General features: G+C 41.8%; 1 protein-coding gene across 2 annotated transcripts in view; it reads right to left on the bottom strand.

Annotated features, from left to right (window-relative positions):
• STK32C (serine/threonine kinase 32C) overlaps positions 1–14592 on the bottom strand; it is a 2128976-nt gene that overhangs the window by 1842391 nt on the left and 271993 nt on the right. The window lies entirely within an intron of this gene.

The following is a 14592-nucleotide window of genomic DNA, read 5'->3' as shown; positions in this document are numbered from 1 at the left end:
CACTGCTGGCCTCTGCTAAACCACTGCTGTAATGGTAGTGGGGATCCACCCTATGTTTGCATTCCTGCTCCTTGGTGGGAGCCACCTTTCATGCACATAGGGAACAGAGCATTATTTTTATTTTTTAATAGCTCTTAGAACTTCAGATTGGTGAACAGTTGTCACCCCAATTCCACGGAATGTACCAACTAGTAACTGCCCTGGGGTCCTCGTTAAAGGTCCTTGTGCATTAATTTAGGCCCTGGGCCATTTCTGCCTGGTACAGTTATGGAACAGGTGATTATTGCTTAAATCATGTCATTATTCACTAATCAAAAACATAAAACCTGCCTAGATACACTGATGAAATTCATACCAATTTTTTGCTGCTGTCTTTTGCCAGAACTCCAGAAACTGTGCCCCTTTTCATCTTTCCAGGCACATACAGAAAAATGATCTACTGGGTGATAATAATACTGGCTCCTACCCTGATGGGGGCATCAAATCTACTGTAATGAGCATCAAGGTGGGAAGGCTAGCCGACAGAGAGCAGAGTTTTGCATGTTCAAGCTCTCCACAGCATTGAATACTTACAATGGTGCATGTATGTAAATACTTCATGTATGCTTTGGATTGAAATTGCTTCTTGACCAATGGTACTTTCCAGGTGAAGCTTCATGAAGATGGGTGCCAAAATCTCACACAGAATACCACTGCGGATCAATTGGTTGCTTATGTTCATGAAGGTCGATATATTACCCCTTTTGCACGTCATCAACAGTCACCAGATGTGTTATGTTATGTTGTCTTATACTGTGCACCGTTGCAGTTGGGGTGATCACTCACGTGGCTCTCACGTGGCTCTGCAAAGAAAAAGGGCAGGTGGGTTAGGGAGGGTAGAATGATAGGATAGATCCAGAACCAAGAGAAACTTGCATCTGTGTGTTGGCTTGCAGATAAGTTGATTGTGTGCACTGGCTTGTTTTATCTGTAAGGGTAAGGCCCAGTGCCTCGGTTGTTTGTTATATGGAAATGGTTGACATGTTGGTTGTGAGTTTCGTTTCTGTACGATGTTCATTCCTCGCCTGTTCTTTTTTGCAGCATTTTGTGTCAAACATGTTTTACTGAAAAGAATCATTGAAATATATGGGGGTGTATAAGGGATATGTTGGTGTAGTGTATAGGGAATAAATAATAGGTGAAGGGGGATTGGAGGGGACTCCCCCAAATAAAAATAAAAAATCGGATGATTTTTTTCAGCAAAACATTTTTGTCAAAAGCCCCGAAACAAAATGGGGATGAATGAACCGTGAGTTTGACTGGTTGTTTGACCTTGCACACTGGCTTGTTGTTTCCCTAAGGGAGAGGTCCAGTGTCCTTGTTTTTGTTGTTTTTGTTGTTGTATGTGGGTGATTGGTATGCTGAGCGGTGTTTTGTGTGTTTCAAGTGTGGTTTGGCTGGTAGTTATGGTTGTGCGCACTGGCTTGCTGTTTCCGTCTCTGCAGATGATTCTGTCCACGATGTGTCTGGCATTGTGGGTGCTTGACATGGAGTGTTTCCTAGAGGGTGTAGAGTGAGTTTGCTGTGATTTCATTCTCTCTTTCAAACCAGATGTTGAAGTCCCCCAGAACGATTAGGTTGTCATGGTAGGTGTAGAGGTTGGCAATGAAGTCAGCAAGTTTTGTTGCACACTTCGGGTTGTAAGATGACAGCCTGTAGATCAGAAGGAACACTATATTGGCTTGGTCGTTGAATTTTATCTTGATAAGGAGTTTGCGTGTATTAGTTTGAAATTCTCTGGTAATGCTTTGTGACCAATGGTATTGTAGTTGTCTGATAGCCATGTTTCTGTGAGGAAAAGCATGTCTGTGCCTCCCTCGCTTAGGAGGTCATAGATTTCTGTTTTGTGTTTAGCCATAGATCTTACATTGAGTAATCTGCAGTGTAGTTTGTCTATTTTGCCTTGTGCATTGCTGTCTGTTCTTTCGGTGTGTCCCAGCCGGTGCAGTGTTTGTCAGGCTTTCATATTTAGGGATTTTCTTCTGGGTGGATCTGTTTGGTGAGATTGTTCTTGGGTGTTCTATCTCTTTGTTGAGTAGTCTAATTAGGTTGATGGCAGGGTTGCTTAGTTTTGGTTAATTTAGGTTTGTAGGTTGTTTGAGCGTGGATGCTTTATTCCAGTCCTTGGCAATGTAGGGTGTGTTAATGGTTATGGCCTAAAAGCACTGTGGGGATGTACGCCTTTCAGAGGACCATAGTCCAAGATATGAGATGTCGAGGAAGGACTCTAAAATGCATGTGCATTTCTAGCCAGCATGAAGGTAGGTAGGGAGTGGCTAGGTCCCTGATAGCAACCCATGGAAATTAGATGAGAGGATGTGTTCTGTGACAGACTGTCAGGAGAGTCAGGAAGTCTGATTATGTGCACAGCTGGACCAAATATTTTCATCAGACTCAGTTGCATTCTATTGGATGTGGTGATGTGTGTTTGGGTGAGCGAAGTCGAGCAGTGATTATTGCAGGTGGATGCGGTTGGGTGGCTGTGACCTGGGACGGATACAACTATGTTCCATTGTGATGGAGTACTAGACTTACCAGTGAATCAAGGCTGACATCTATTTGCAACACGGTCTTGTGGAACATATCATAAGGCCTCACTGTAATCCTTTGCAAGCGAGGTTAGTTAGCACCTTGTCGACTCATCAGGTGCCCCCATATTCCTGTCTGGGGGTAATAATCACCCAGGAGATGGATTAAGTCAGTCAGCATGCAGAAGGGAAAAGACAGATTTTAAGAGCCTTCCGGTAGGCGATGTGATCCTTTATGCAGCGGATGGTAAATAGAATTGAGTTCCAGATGGTGGGTTCTTGGAATGAGAAAGAGGAGCCCCCTATTATGGTTGATTTTGTCACTGGAATGACAAGGAGGAGTGCTGCACTTGATCTCAAGTTTTAGGTGGGCCTGTAGCATGTGAGTTTATGTTGCAGATATTCTGGCCCTGTGTTGTGGAGAGATCAGTGGGTGATGAACATTGCCTTGAAGGTGGATCATCGCCCGATCAGCACCCAATGAAGGACACAGAGGGCAGGTGTGATGTGAACTCTAGGGTCTGCAGCAAGAAGGAGCATCACTGCATTATTTTGTACCTGTTGGAGTTTTCTTAGTTGTGATGTAGGGGCCCCATCCAAAGGGTGTTAGCATAGTCTAAGCATGACAGGACAATAGCATTGATCGTGGCGACTCTGTGTGGGAAGGTTCAGTAAGAAAAGATGTGTCTGAGAATACACATAGGAAGCAGCTTTTTGTAATTGAAGGTGTGTGATGTGCTAGTGTCAGGCTTGAGGGCAGTCATGGCAAAGAAATTGGTCACCAACAGCCTTCGTCAACTCCCGTTCTGAGTGTATTTAGCCCTTTTTTGTATCATTAACTCTATGATCACAGTGCTTCTCATAGACAATGTTTAAACTTCTTCCTTCCAATTAATTTGATCTTCAGGATTGGGGCCAGCTATACCCCCCAAGACCCAGGCCAGAGCAAGTAAACCGGGGTAGAATGTTGACAGATATCTCCATCATGCCCCAGGCCAAGAAGTTGGCCATCAGCCACATGCAAATTCTGAGGCCGATGCTATGCTTCCTCTTGGAGTAATGTGCAGCTTAGATTACCGCAACCAAATCTAAATAGGACTGCCAGCCAATAACTTGCAAAGAGCAGAAAGTCCTCCTAGTATTGGCCATGAAGAAAATACACTTTCCTGCTGATACACTGAACTGATACTGATGTCAAGACCATCTGTTGGGCTGACAACCTACAATAGCATCACTGAAGGGTTCACCTTAGTAGAGTTCTAAAGTTACTTGTCAACAGGATTTCTGAGCTACATCCCTCCAAATCCACTGGCCTTACTCTATCCCAGGAGCGAATATTTTGAAAATAGATGCTTGCACTACATAGATTACACCCTCTGGAACCCTCTCCATATTACACCCCAGAATTAATCTGACCGTAGGAAGTTCAGAGGAGCCTCTAATGGCTTTCCTGTTCTGCTCTGCCTAGTTAACACACGCAACTCAATCATATTTCTGGACTCACCTTTGTTCTCTGATTTTGGACGTGCGTGATACTGAAATGATTTATGAGGTGGCCATCCATGAGGCTTTGCACATGAGGATACTACTGTCATTTATAAACCTGCATGGCTCTATAAAGTATTACATTTTTACTTTTTAGTTAAATTAGAATACATTTAGCATATTTGTGTTAGCGGGGGGATTTAAGGTAATTGTGTTTTTATTGTCATCTTTATGCAGTATTTAATGGCGAAAACCAAATAAAGTTCTTTTATTATTATTATTATTATTATTATTATTATTATTATTATTATTATTATATTTATTGGGTGCAGACCTAGCTTTGAGAAGCAACAGAGCACATTACAGAGGTAACAACAATACATATACACAACGGAGCGCTTTACAATGGTATACAACATTACAGATGCATAACGGAGTGCTTTTGAGAGGTAACAGAACAGGTACAGCGGGGTATAAGAAACAGAGGGGCACAGAGGAGGGGTACAGCTGCATAGGTTGGTAGGGAGGAGAGGGGTGGACGCCGTCTAGTGAGTCAGGAGGTGCGGGGGCGGCTTGATGGTCTAGGTTTTGAGGGGATGCTCCTCGAAGAGGTGGATAGTGAATTAGTTTCTGAATTGTAGGAGCGTGGAGCAAGTCTGATGCTGATGGAGGGGAGGTTACACAGTCTTGGGGAGTATGTCTGCATAAGGTCAGTGTTGCAAGGATTAAGCCTCAATGAGCCCCAGGCTGGCGCACGGCCGTGTGCTGTATAATCAAATGTAATGACACTGAAAATGGGTGCTGCATTTGCAAACATGCTGAAGCACAGACACGGCTCCTAACAGCATCAGAAAGCAGTTTTCGGCCAGTAATTGTGCTCCCTGGCTGGGCGTGATGAGATTGCAAATGAGTCCCTCTACAGCCAAGCACCGACAAATAACACAGAACTCGAGCGAGTGCGCTCAAGGTAGTTCTGAGAATCATTCTAATCATGTTGGAGCCAATGAAACCTTCTCGAGTGTCTGAAGCAAAAGGAAAATACATTTTCTAGAAACATATCTATTTTCCTTTCCTTTATAGAGACGCTTTTATGTGTAATAGTAGGGAAAAGGACTGTCTAAAACATTGCTTCCGTTAACAAAGGGGCTCTTCCTTCAAAGGTTCCATCCTTCATCAGGCGAAATTTCACCTTGTTTTGTCAATTACATTCTGGAGGTGGATTAATTTCCTCAAAAAGGATTAGAAGGACGCTGCCATTTTTCTTGATGAAACATTTACTGCACTGCTGTCTTTATGTTGAATATGCTTCATGGAGAACCAGTTCGTGCTATTCAACCAACAGCACTATTATGAATGTATTTATTTGCTTACTTTATTTTGTTTGATATAGCATGCAGTGCATTGCCATGCGCAGTGTACTCTCTGTATTTCCCAGTGTGTCTAAGGTCACACATAAAACTTGTCAAGCTTTATAAGTCATATCGCAGAACCACGCCTCCACCAGTAGTCACAAACACACGCATCACAATGTTAGGAAATCAAAGCAGGAAATACCATACGAGCAGACTTGGTGCCTGGTCTACCATTGCCTAATGTTGCCTACTGTGCTGTGTGTTTTCACAAATCCCAACGGGGATAATCAGTGTGAGCTCATAAATAAAGGTTATCAAATGAGGCTTTCCCGAAGTGATGACAGGACACAACAGAAGGTTTGTTGGTTCTGTTGATTTGGTCACAATTCACGTTGGTACTTGTTTTCCCTGCAGCTCTACTTAAGTCAGAAAACACTGCCAGCTTCACGGGCACCGCCTTCTACGAAGGTAACTTTAGGCTCTGGAATGTACTGACATCCTCTCCTCTCTCTTGATGTTGCACAGTATGTGAAGGGCTCTGCACCTGTGGGGTTCGATTGGTAAAGTGAAGTTGGGGGAGTACTCCTCCTTATACCGTACATAGGAAATCATAAAATAATGTTCCTGTATGGGGTGCATGAACCAAGATCTCGTCTATTTTAAATTGATTACACTGACTTTCTAACCCAAACCTGCAGAATTAGATGAAACTTATTATGGTCTACATTTAAATTTCATGCACATGCTAAAAACCCACAATCCCACATCTCATGGACTGATGGAGGAGCGAAATGCTGTAAAAATGTGAACACAGATGTCATTTTTGTATGCAGTTTTCATTTGCTATCGATCAACAGAAAGTAATGATCCCTGTAAGGGGCTTGGTGCCTGTAATACATCAATGCCTGGCACCAATGTATTTAAGAGGAGAAGACGGCGGGTCATTTAAGCAAACAACCAACGAGAAATGCTCATGTCAGCCTTGTGATTAAGGTGACCTTTAAATCTAAAATATGTCATCTGCACTTTGTTGAGGAGTCTACATCGTTGTGAATCCTCACCATTGTGTACAACTTCCTTTTCCATCAGCAATGTCTCCCTGCCTTAGTTATGTTTTGTTTCTTCATTTATTGGATAACAATATGCTTTGTATGTGTGTCTCTGTATTGAACGTTTGTTTGAGATCTTATATGCTAAGGGCTGAATGCACCTTCAAGTTACCACAATGTGGCATTTTGAAGCTTTATGAAAAACAAACGTAATAAATGAATGAGCAAAGATATCGCTGCCCTCGGCATCAAGAACTGGATGTATATTTGGGAGCAGGTGTTATCAGAGGGTTGAAAAGCAGTGTGTATAAAAGGAAGCGGGTGGCCCATCCCTTTTCTTTGCCCTCCACCCTTTCCCCCGGCTCCCCACTCATAATTTTTGAGGGACATCCCCAGAACCCTTGCCACTCCCCCCCTTCCCTCCCTGCTCCCCTCCAAACTACAATTGGCTCACCCAAAACCCAGTCCCACCCCTCCCTGCTTCCCACTTACCTCTCCTTCTCTAATGTTGGCCCAGCCCGTCCTGTCCTCTTTCGGTGTCCAGGTATTTCACAGAGGACCTTTTACACTCGATTACATGCAAAATGTCCTCTGAGGAATATGCGGTCCACATCTTTAAGATATCTATGATGCTATAAATATTCACATCAATACATACATACCTGTGCCATGTGACACAGGAACATAAACTAAAATCAGCTTAGTTTTGACTCCTAGGTGGTGCTGTATGACACTTAGCTCGAGCCAAAATGAATGGTATAATACATACAGAGCATGTTGAGAACAGAGAATGACATTGGCAGATACATGCACCTCCTTGTCAGTGCTTTGCCTGTATTCCCTCCTTTTCCCCACTCTTGCGTTGCTCATTTGTTAAAAACACTTGCCTGCCACTTCCTGACATGTGCTGTGCTTTCTATATTCGCAGGCCGTGGTGTCACTCTTTGATGGAAAGAGTGTCAGCTGTTGTCTTTTCTCTTTCAAGTTTGTTAACTTTGGGATATGTTATTCATGGGATTCAGGGTGGATGAAATCAGTTTTTTTTGTTAATTTGGAGAAAAAGAGCAAGAGTCCCGTGAGAGAGTCCCAGTCTGCCCTGAACTGCATGCTGTGAGGAGCTGCTGCTACGTATTCTTGCACTTTGTTGATATTAAAGGACTGGCTCCTTTAATTTGGAAACAGTGTTGCTTGACTCCACCTTAAAAGGTGATCACGGGCGCGGAGCGCCGCGCGGAGTCCCTTGAGAGAGACCCAGTCTGCCCCAGTCCGCCACGGCAGCGAGGAGTGAGGGAGCAAGGAGCTATTCAGCAATGGCGGTGTCTGGTCGACAGACGCGGCTCAAAACCCTACATGCGCGCCATCAGGTTGACACAAGTACATCTACATCTGCTCCGACAGAAAGCATGTTCGAGGTAAGCAACCATAATAGTGCTGTGGAGTGCCCCTCTTACGCCGTGCAAATAAATGGCTGTGTGCCTTTGTTATCCGTTCTAGCGTTGGAAAAGTTAAATGGCACTGCTTCTATTTCTGATTCATCGGTGCCACAACATATGAAAGCTGACTCTAGCCACACAGCAAATGTTGCAATAATAGCCAGTATAAACTCTGATAACATTGCCAGAACTCCATCTGAGAGTTTTATACCTGATGAAACACAGATGCGTGCACTACAAACTGGCAGTAGCATTGAAACTATCGAGATCGAAACAACGCATTTTCAGTCACCGTTCGACGTGACTGATACTGAACTTTTGGAAATACAGATCCCACAAGGCCTTTCAGAATGTAGTGTCTTCATATTTGTCCCCCTCCTGAGAATGATGGAACACGACAGATTATAACGCCACTAGCTGGATGTCAGGAGTCTGATGTAAGTGAACATTGCACGAGTGGCGACGGCGCTGCAGGGTCAGTTCCGGCGCTAGTTCGTATGGCAGATGCATTAAAACATCACAAATGCTACAACAGCCATAAACAGTTAAATAAACTGAATACGATGCTGACAACGGTTCCCAGTCAGCCAAGGCCGTCAAGCAACACCTCAAGAAACACCTGTACAAACCGTGATCTGGAGGTCCTTTTGCTAAGCACACAACAACAGGGAGTGTCACCTGGAAATAGCACTAGTAAGTGCGTAGATACCAGAGAAATTGAGAAATACCAACGCACAATAAATCCATGTGGCAAGTTAGGTATTTCGGTCGCACGACAGAACTCTATGCCAGTGGCTGAAAGCCGTTCTTCCATGGGAAAACTAAAAGCCTGGGTGCAGACCAATCCAAAAAGTTCGTTGAACACTAACGGTCACCCTGGAATTGCATAGATTCCGACCCTGCGGTCGGGAAGCCTGTTTGACAGCACGTCTGCAAACAGACTACCAGCTAGTGAAAGAAAAGCTCATTAACAGTTTTGTAAATTCGCCAAAGGAAAAAACAATAATTATGGGCAAAAACACTTCTATATATGATGATCTGAGTAGTGGGGCTCTGTTCCCCTTGAATACTCAAACAAGCACTCCCTATGTAAAACCGTCATTTACCCACAGGATTATACCTGAGCCAGAGAAGGACAGAAGGACTGTAAATCATTCCTTAACCCACAAATCATATTTTGCACAAAACAAAACACTCAATGAAAAACAGCCATCTTTGGACAAAAGCTGCCAAGTTTTTTGGAACTGTCTTCAAGACCACGACACTGGCCCTGAATATACTGATAAAGCAAATCTATCAGTGGCGGCTGGAATACAAATCCACAATAACTTCCTGGCAGCAACATCCTTAGCGCTCATTCCATTTGCAAAACTATATGAATCTCTGAGTGAATCCATGAAAGATCAATCCAAACAATTGATCAATTTGAATGCAAAAATGTCAAATATTGAACATGCCAATGATATGCTCAAACAATGACTAGAACATGAAGCAGAACTCTCTCTCCAATGGCAACATCGACTAAGAGATCTCGCCATGCGAGATCATGCTGATAAGGCGGTATTAAGGGATGCCATACTTGAATGTATGAAGTGGCTCCGTCACCAGGATGACCAGAGGCCACAGCGGGTGAACACAATCTCATTGAAGTCACCGGCTCCGGCAGGTGTGCCAACGATAGTGGAAAATCCATCAAATACCAACAATGAGATCCGGATAAAAGCAGTGGATGTGACTTTGACCATCGAAAACCCCAGCGCAGCAGCAGGTGACCTGCAAGTGGTCAATCTCTCTGATCCCCTGCTGCCTAAAATGGTTCACAGTGAACCAAAAAGCCAACAGATGTTGGAAACTCCATTAGAAATACTGCTAAATACATTTGGAATATTCACTGGGTCCGCAAAAAATTTACCATAAAAAAGACACCATCTAGAACGTTACACTTGGTAAAAAGAACTGTAACTAAAAGTGACACAATGAAAAATAAGACAAAGACTAATCCAGAAAAGACAAAACAATTTGTAAGGAACTTAACAATGCCACAAAAACCAGGGCTGTTTACTCGGCCCGTAGGAAAACAAACGGCTGATCTGCCTCCAAATAATATATTATCAAGAATCAATTCCACTACTGCAGAACTGACACTGCAGAAGTATATAACCAAACCACGGATTGATTCTGAGGACTGCACAGCCAGTGCAGTAGACAGCTCAATTGATCTTTGTGATCTCTCCACATATTCTATTGAGATCGAAGAGGTCAATGGGGCTCAACTAATATTGGAGGGTCTGGAAAGAGTCATACAGATGAAATGCAGGCACCTGTTGCACGACGAAAAGACACTAACATGAAACGCCCTGCAAATACTCCCTTAAAGCCAAGAATTGGCCCAAGAAGGTTCACGGCGTCGAAAGGTGCAACGCCTATGAAAAATAATAGCCAGTACTATGTTACATCTCAAGAAACTGGCTATCACAAACAAAATTCAAAGAATCTGAATCTGAATCCAAAAATGACCACAGCTCAATGGAAAAAAACAATCACAAAATAAATCAACAAATCTGTGCTGAAAAACGACTTAAGAGTTAAGCCTTGGATGATTCGTATTGAAAATCACTTTCCAGACAGAAATTAAGTCAATCTAAACAGGAGCAACGTGATGCGTCTTCTACACAATATTCCTTCTCTTCGTACAATTAAGTCAGAAGATATTGTGATTGTAGAATACATTACAGAATAAATTACAGAAGATTGTTCCAACCAAATATTTCTACATATTAGGGCTCAGGCCATCGAAAACACACTCATAGCAGCAAAAGACGAGCTTCTATCCTATGGTTTTGATCTTTTTGTGGAGAAGGCACGTGCAAGTTCATTAGAAAAGAGTGCTCTGTCACCGCAGGTAAATGGTTCATTGAATAAAAACCAATGAGATGTTCTAAGAAAACTATTCCAATCAAAGAGAAATGCACCACAGGACGTCTGTCAACACTCAGATCATAAGTTGAACACTCACACCGCCAAACATGACAGACTGCAACATGTCTAACCATCACAGTTGATAGACAAATCTCCTTGTGAGCTGTTTTCATGGACCACCAGAGGCTTTAGTCATATGTTTTTCAAAACTTTCCATTCTCTTTAAGAAACAATTTTATAGTATGTCTCCGAGAAACACGGCTACGAGAGGCCCCTTTGTGAGACAGATAGACAATTTTGCTCAATCCAGCAAAGAAGAACAAGTTTGGACATCCATACTCTGGCCTTTTAACATTGGTGAACAACGCAAAAGGCTGGGAAATTTTGCACTCTGTTAATCCAAATCTCTTTTTCCAAGGAACGGTGCTGCAGCTGACAAAAGCATATATTGAAGAAGCAAAATATCTTCTTGGGATCAATACGTATTGGAATCCAAAAATGATCACAACATCCCAATACATTCGCTCAATAACCACTCTGTTCGATCTCTGCTTACTACAATTCAAAGATCTCGCCGTAATACTATGTGGCGATTTGAATACTTCTTGGTTTGATGGAAAAATAAATCAAACTCAACGTGACATGGAGGGATTAATTACAAACACTCGTAACAGCCAGCGCTTGGAGGCGGCACTAAATGCACGTAATTGTGATATGATAAACGATCATGTCAAAGGAGACATACCACAGAACTATACTTGGCATCGAAATGCAACCTCTAAAACACTTGACTATATCTGGATCTCAAGATCTTTGTGGCAGAAAATGGAGCTGTCAACAATTCATGAAACATCGTGTAGTGATCACTCTGCTCTAGTACTCACTTGGCTGCTGTCCTCTGTGGTTAATGGTGCAAAATATACTGTGCCGGTGGAAATAAACCAAGGATCAAACAGACTAAAAATAAAAGACTCAAATAAATGCTTTAAGGAAAAATCTGTTATCTGACTCTCTACCACCAACTAGTAGAATCAACTATGAACTGCTCTTATCACAGCTCAAAACGAAAGTGCCTGATAAGGGGAAGAATTCATGTACAAAGAAATGCGAATTTAGTATGGCAGTAAGTGCACAAAAAAAAGCCCTGCATAAGGACATTCGGCAAATAAAGAAGAATCTGGGAATGAGCGCTGCACAAACCATCAAGCAGAGAAAGCAAACCTATCGAAATTGGACTAAATCTTTCTTTCTAATTAGAGATCAAGAGTGAGCTGAATTAATGCTAAAACTGATCATATGCCACAATTCGAGAGAAATATGGGGAATAATAAACACCAGATCAGTGCATCAATCAGCTAAGCTATCAAATGGAATCTCCGAGTCGATATGGCATCAACACTTTACCAAGGTTTTTTATGCCGACCTTATAGCGTTGCACTTCCCGATTCTACCTACTCTTGCCAATTGGGATGTTAATTAATCCATAGAAGACATCATAGTTGCTATCAAACGGCTACAAAATTCATGGGTGGCAGGACCCGATGGGTTAACTAATATAATGTTAAAGGCAAAATATGAACAATGGGCGAAATTCATTAAAGAACTGTTCTGTCAAATTGCATTATCCAGGTTGCCTTGTTCGTGCCGAACAGCAATAATAGTTCCGATATTCAAGAAGCGCGATCGAGACGATCCCACCAACTACCGTCCGATCGCCCTTATGGATATTATCAGAACATTTTTTGCAACATTCCTACAGCAGAAGTTGACATCATGGGCACGAAATACCCATATTCTGGACTGTAGGCAGACTGGCTTTACCAAAGGAGTGGGAACCGAAGTAAATTTAATCATTCTGAAGCTTCTAAAATTAGAAGCCATAAAGAAAAAACTTTTTATGGACTTTGTTGATATGAAGCAAGAAATCGATGGAAATGATGGACAAAGTTGATCGCCTGGTCCTGTCTGCCATCACTACTTCATCCATTGATGGCACTACATGAGAACACAAGTATCTGGGTGCGGATAAATGAAAGTGGTGACTTAACTGAGGAAATAACGACAAATAAGGGTGTCAAACAGGGATGCCTCCTGGCGGCACTTCTTTTTAAGCTGTTTATCTCTGATATCCCTTCCACCCTGAGTGAAGTGCAATGTTTTCCCCCCAAAGTAAACAGACATTTGATTAGCTGGACAATTTACACGGACGATATTGTCTTGGTCGATTCCACTCAGATTGGTCTACAAAGGCTACTTTCGAAATTGCATCAATATCTGAGTGAAAACAACCTTGAAATAAACATAGGCAAGACTAAGATCATGTCAATAGGCAGTACAAAGAAAATAAGAGATAAGAGCTATAAGTGGCAGGTTGCCGGAACCAATATCAAACAAGTGACAGCAATTTGATATTTAGGTGTACAGTTCAATAGCTCCATCAGAGAATGGGATTGGGCATCGGACCTGAAATATTATATGTCAGCATTCTCTTTACAGGGTGCCAAGTTACATTCGGAATATGGCAAATTTACTCTAAAACCAGTCCTGACCTTTTACACCCAGAAGGTAATTCCATCAATCACTTTTGGCACGTAAGAAGTGTGGAATTTAAGTTATCAACTATGGTCCCTCTTGGAAGGACATTACTGGAGGTGTGTCCTTAGACTGCCATCAAACGTGTCAATTATTGCCGTAAGACATGAACTTGGTTTAGACTCTATCTATGGAACTGTCCTATGGAGATCCATTGCTGCTCTAGGGAAAATGAACATAAGTGAGCCTGCACATCGGATTCTTGCATCATCAAAATTAAATCCACACTCTGGAATCCTACTAACATGGGCAAAAGAACTGCAAGAAATTCTGAAGTGTGCCGGAATAAAATGGGAAACTGTGATGTTGACTCCAGAGACAACAAAGAAGAAATTAAGAATATGGAACTGGATACAAAATAACGATATGCAGTCTAATTTGGTGACCTCATTATATATAGGAACAGCAGCCAACAGCATTGACTCTCTACCAAAAATCTATCAATAGAATAGAATACATCGAAACCAGTTTCTAAGACTGCACCTAAACGCATATAAAAATAAGGAGATTCTCTGGATCAAACATGATAAAGACACCAATGATAATCAATGCAGAATCTGTAGCATCTCAGTTGAGTCTCTATAGCATATGATCACAGAATGTGTTCCATTAACTGATATAAGAGCACTGTATCTGAAGAAATATGCACCGTTAAATGGAAACATAGTTGATTGGTGGTATTCGATGCTCTCAAGGAATAATGTCATATTGACGTGCGCAGTTGTAGACTTTCTTGATAAGGTATTATCATCAAATGATGCTGTGTCCTTAACAAATAAACTAGAGGAGACCAGGTGTCAATTGACTGTTTGTACAAGAGACATTGGAATTAAATCATGGCGATTGTAGATGTAAATCGGAGTGATGAAATTGATCATAGTAACTGAAATCTGTAATTAAAGTTTGTATAAACTATATGTTACAATTAAAAAAAAGAGCAAGTGGGGCATAAACTAAATGAGTTATATTGGGTGTCTATCCTTGTTAGTTTGCTCTTTGTCTAAATGTGTTTGGTGAGAGATAGAAATGTGTATGTTGGAAATACATGTAATGTTACAGAAAATGAAACAATATGAATTCTATACATAAAGCATTGTTGTATAATTGTGCATGTTAGACAAACAACAAAACATATTTATATTTTATCATTTATTTATTTACAGTTTTTTATATAGAACAAACAAGACAAGTGCAA

The sequence above is a fragment of the Ambystoma mexicanum genome, chromosome 8, assembly GCF_040938575.1.
Source record: "Ambystoma mexicanum isolate Mex_15411 chromosome 8, UKY_AmexF1_1, whole genome shotgun sequence".
Taxonomy (NCBI): Eukaryota; Metazoa; Chordata; class Amphibia; order Caudata; family Ambystomatidae; genus Ambystoma; species Ambystoma mexicanum.
The sequence above is the reverse complement of the archived record's forward strand: the minus strand, read 5'-3'. Positions and strand labels throughout refer to the sequence as shown.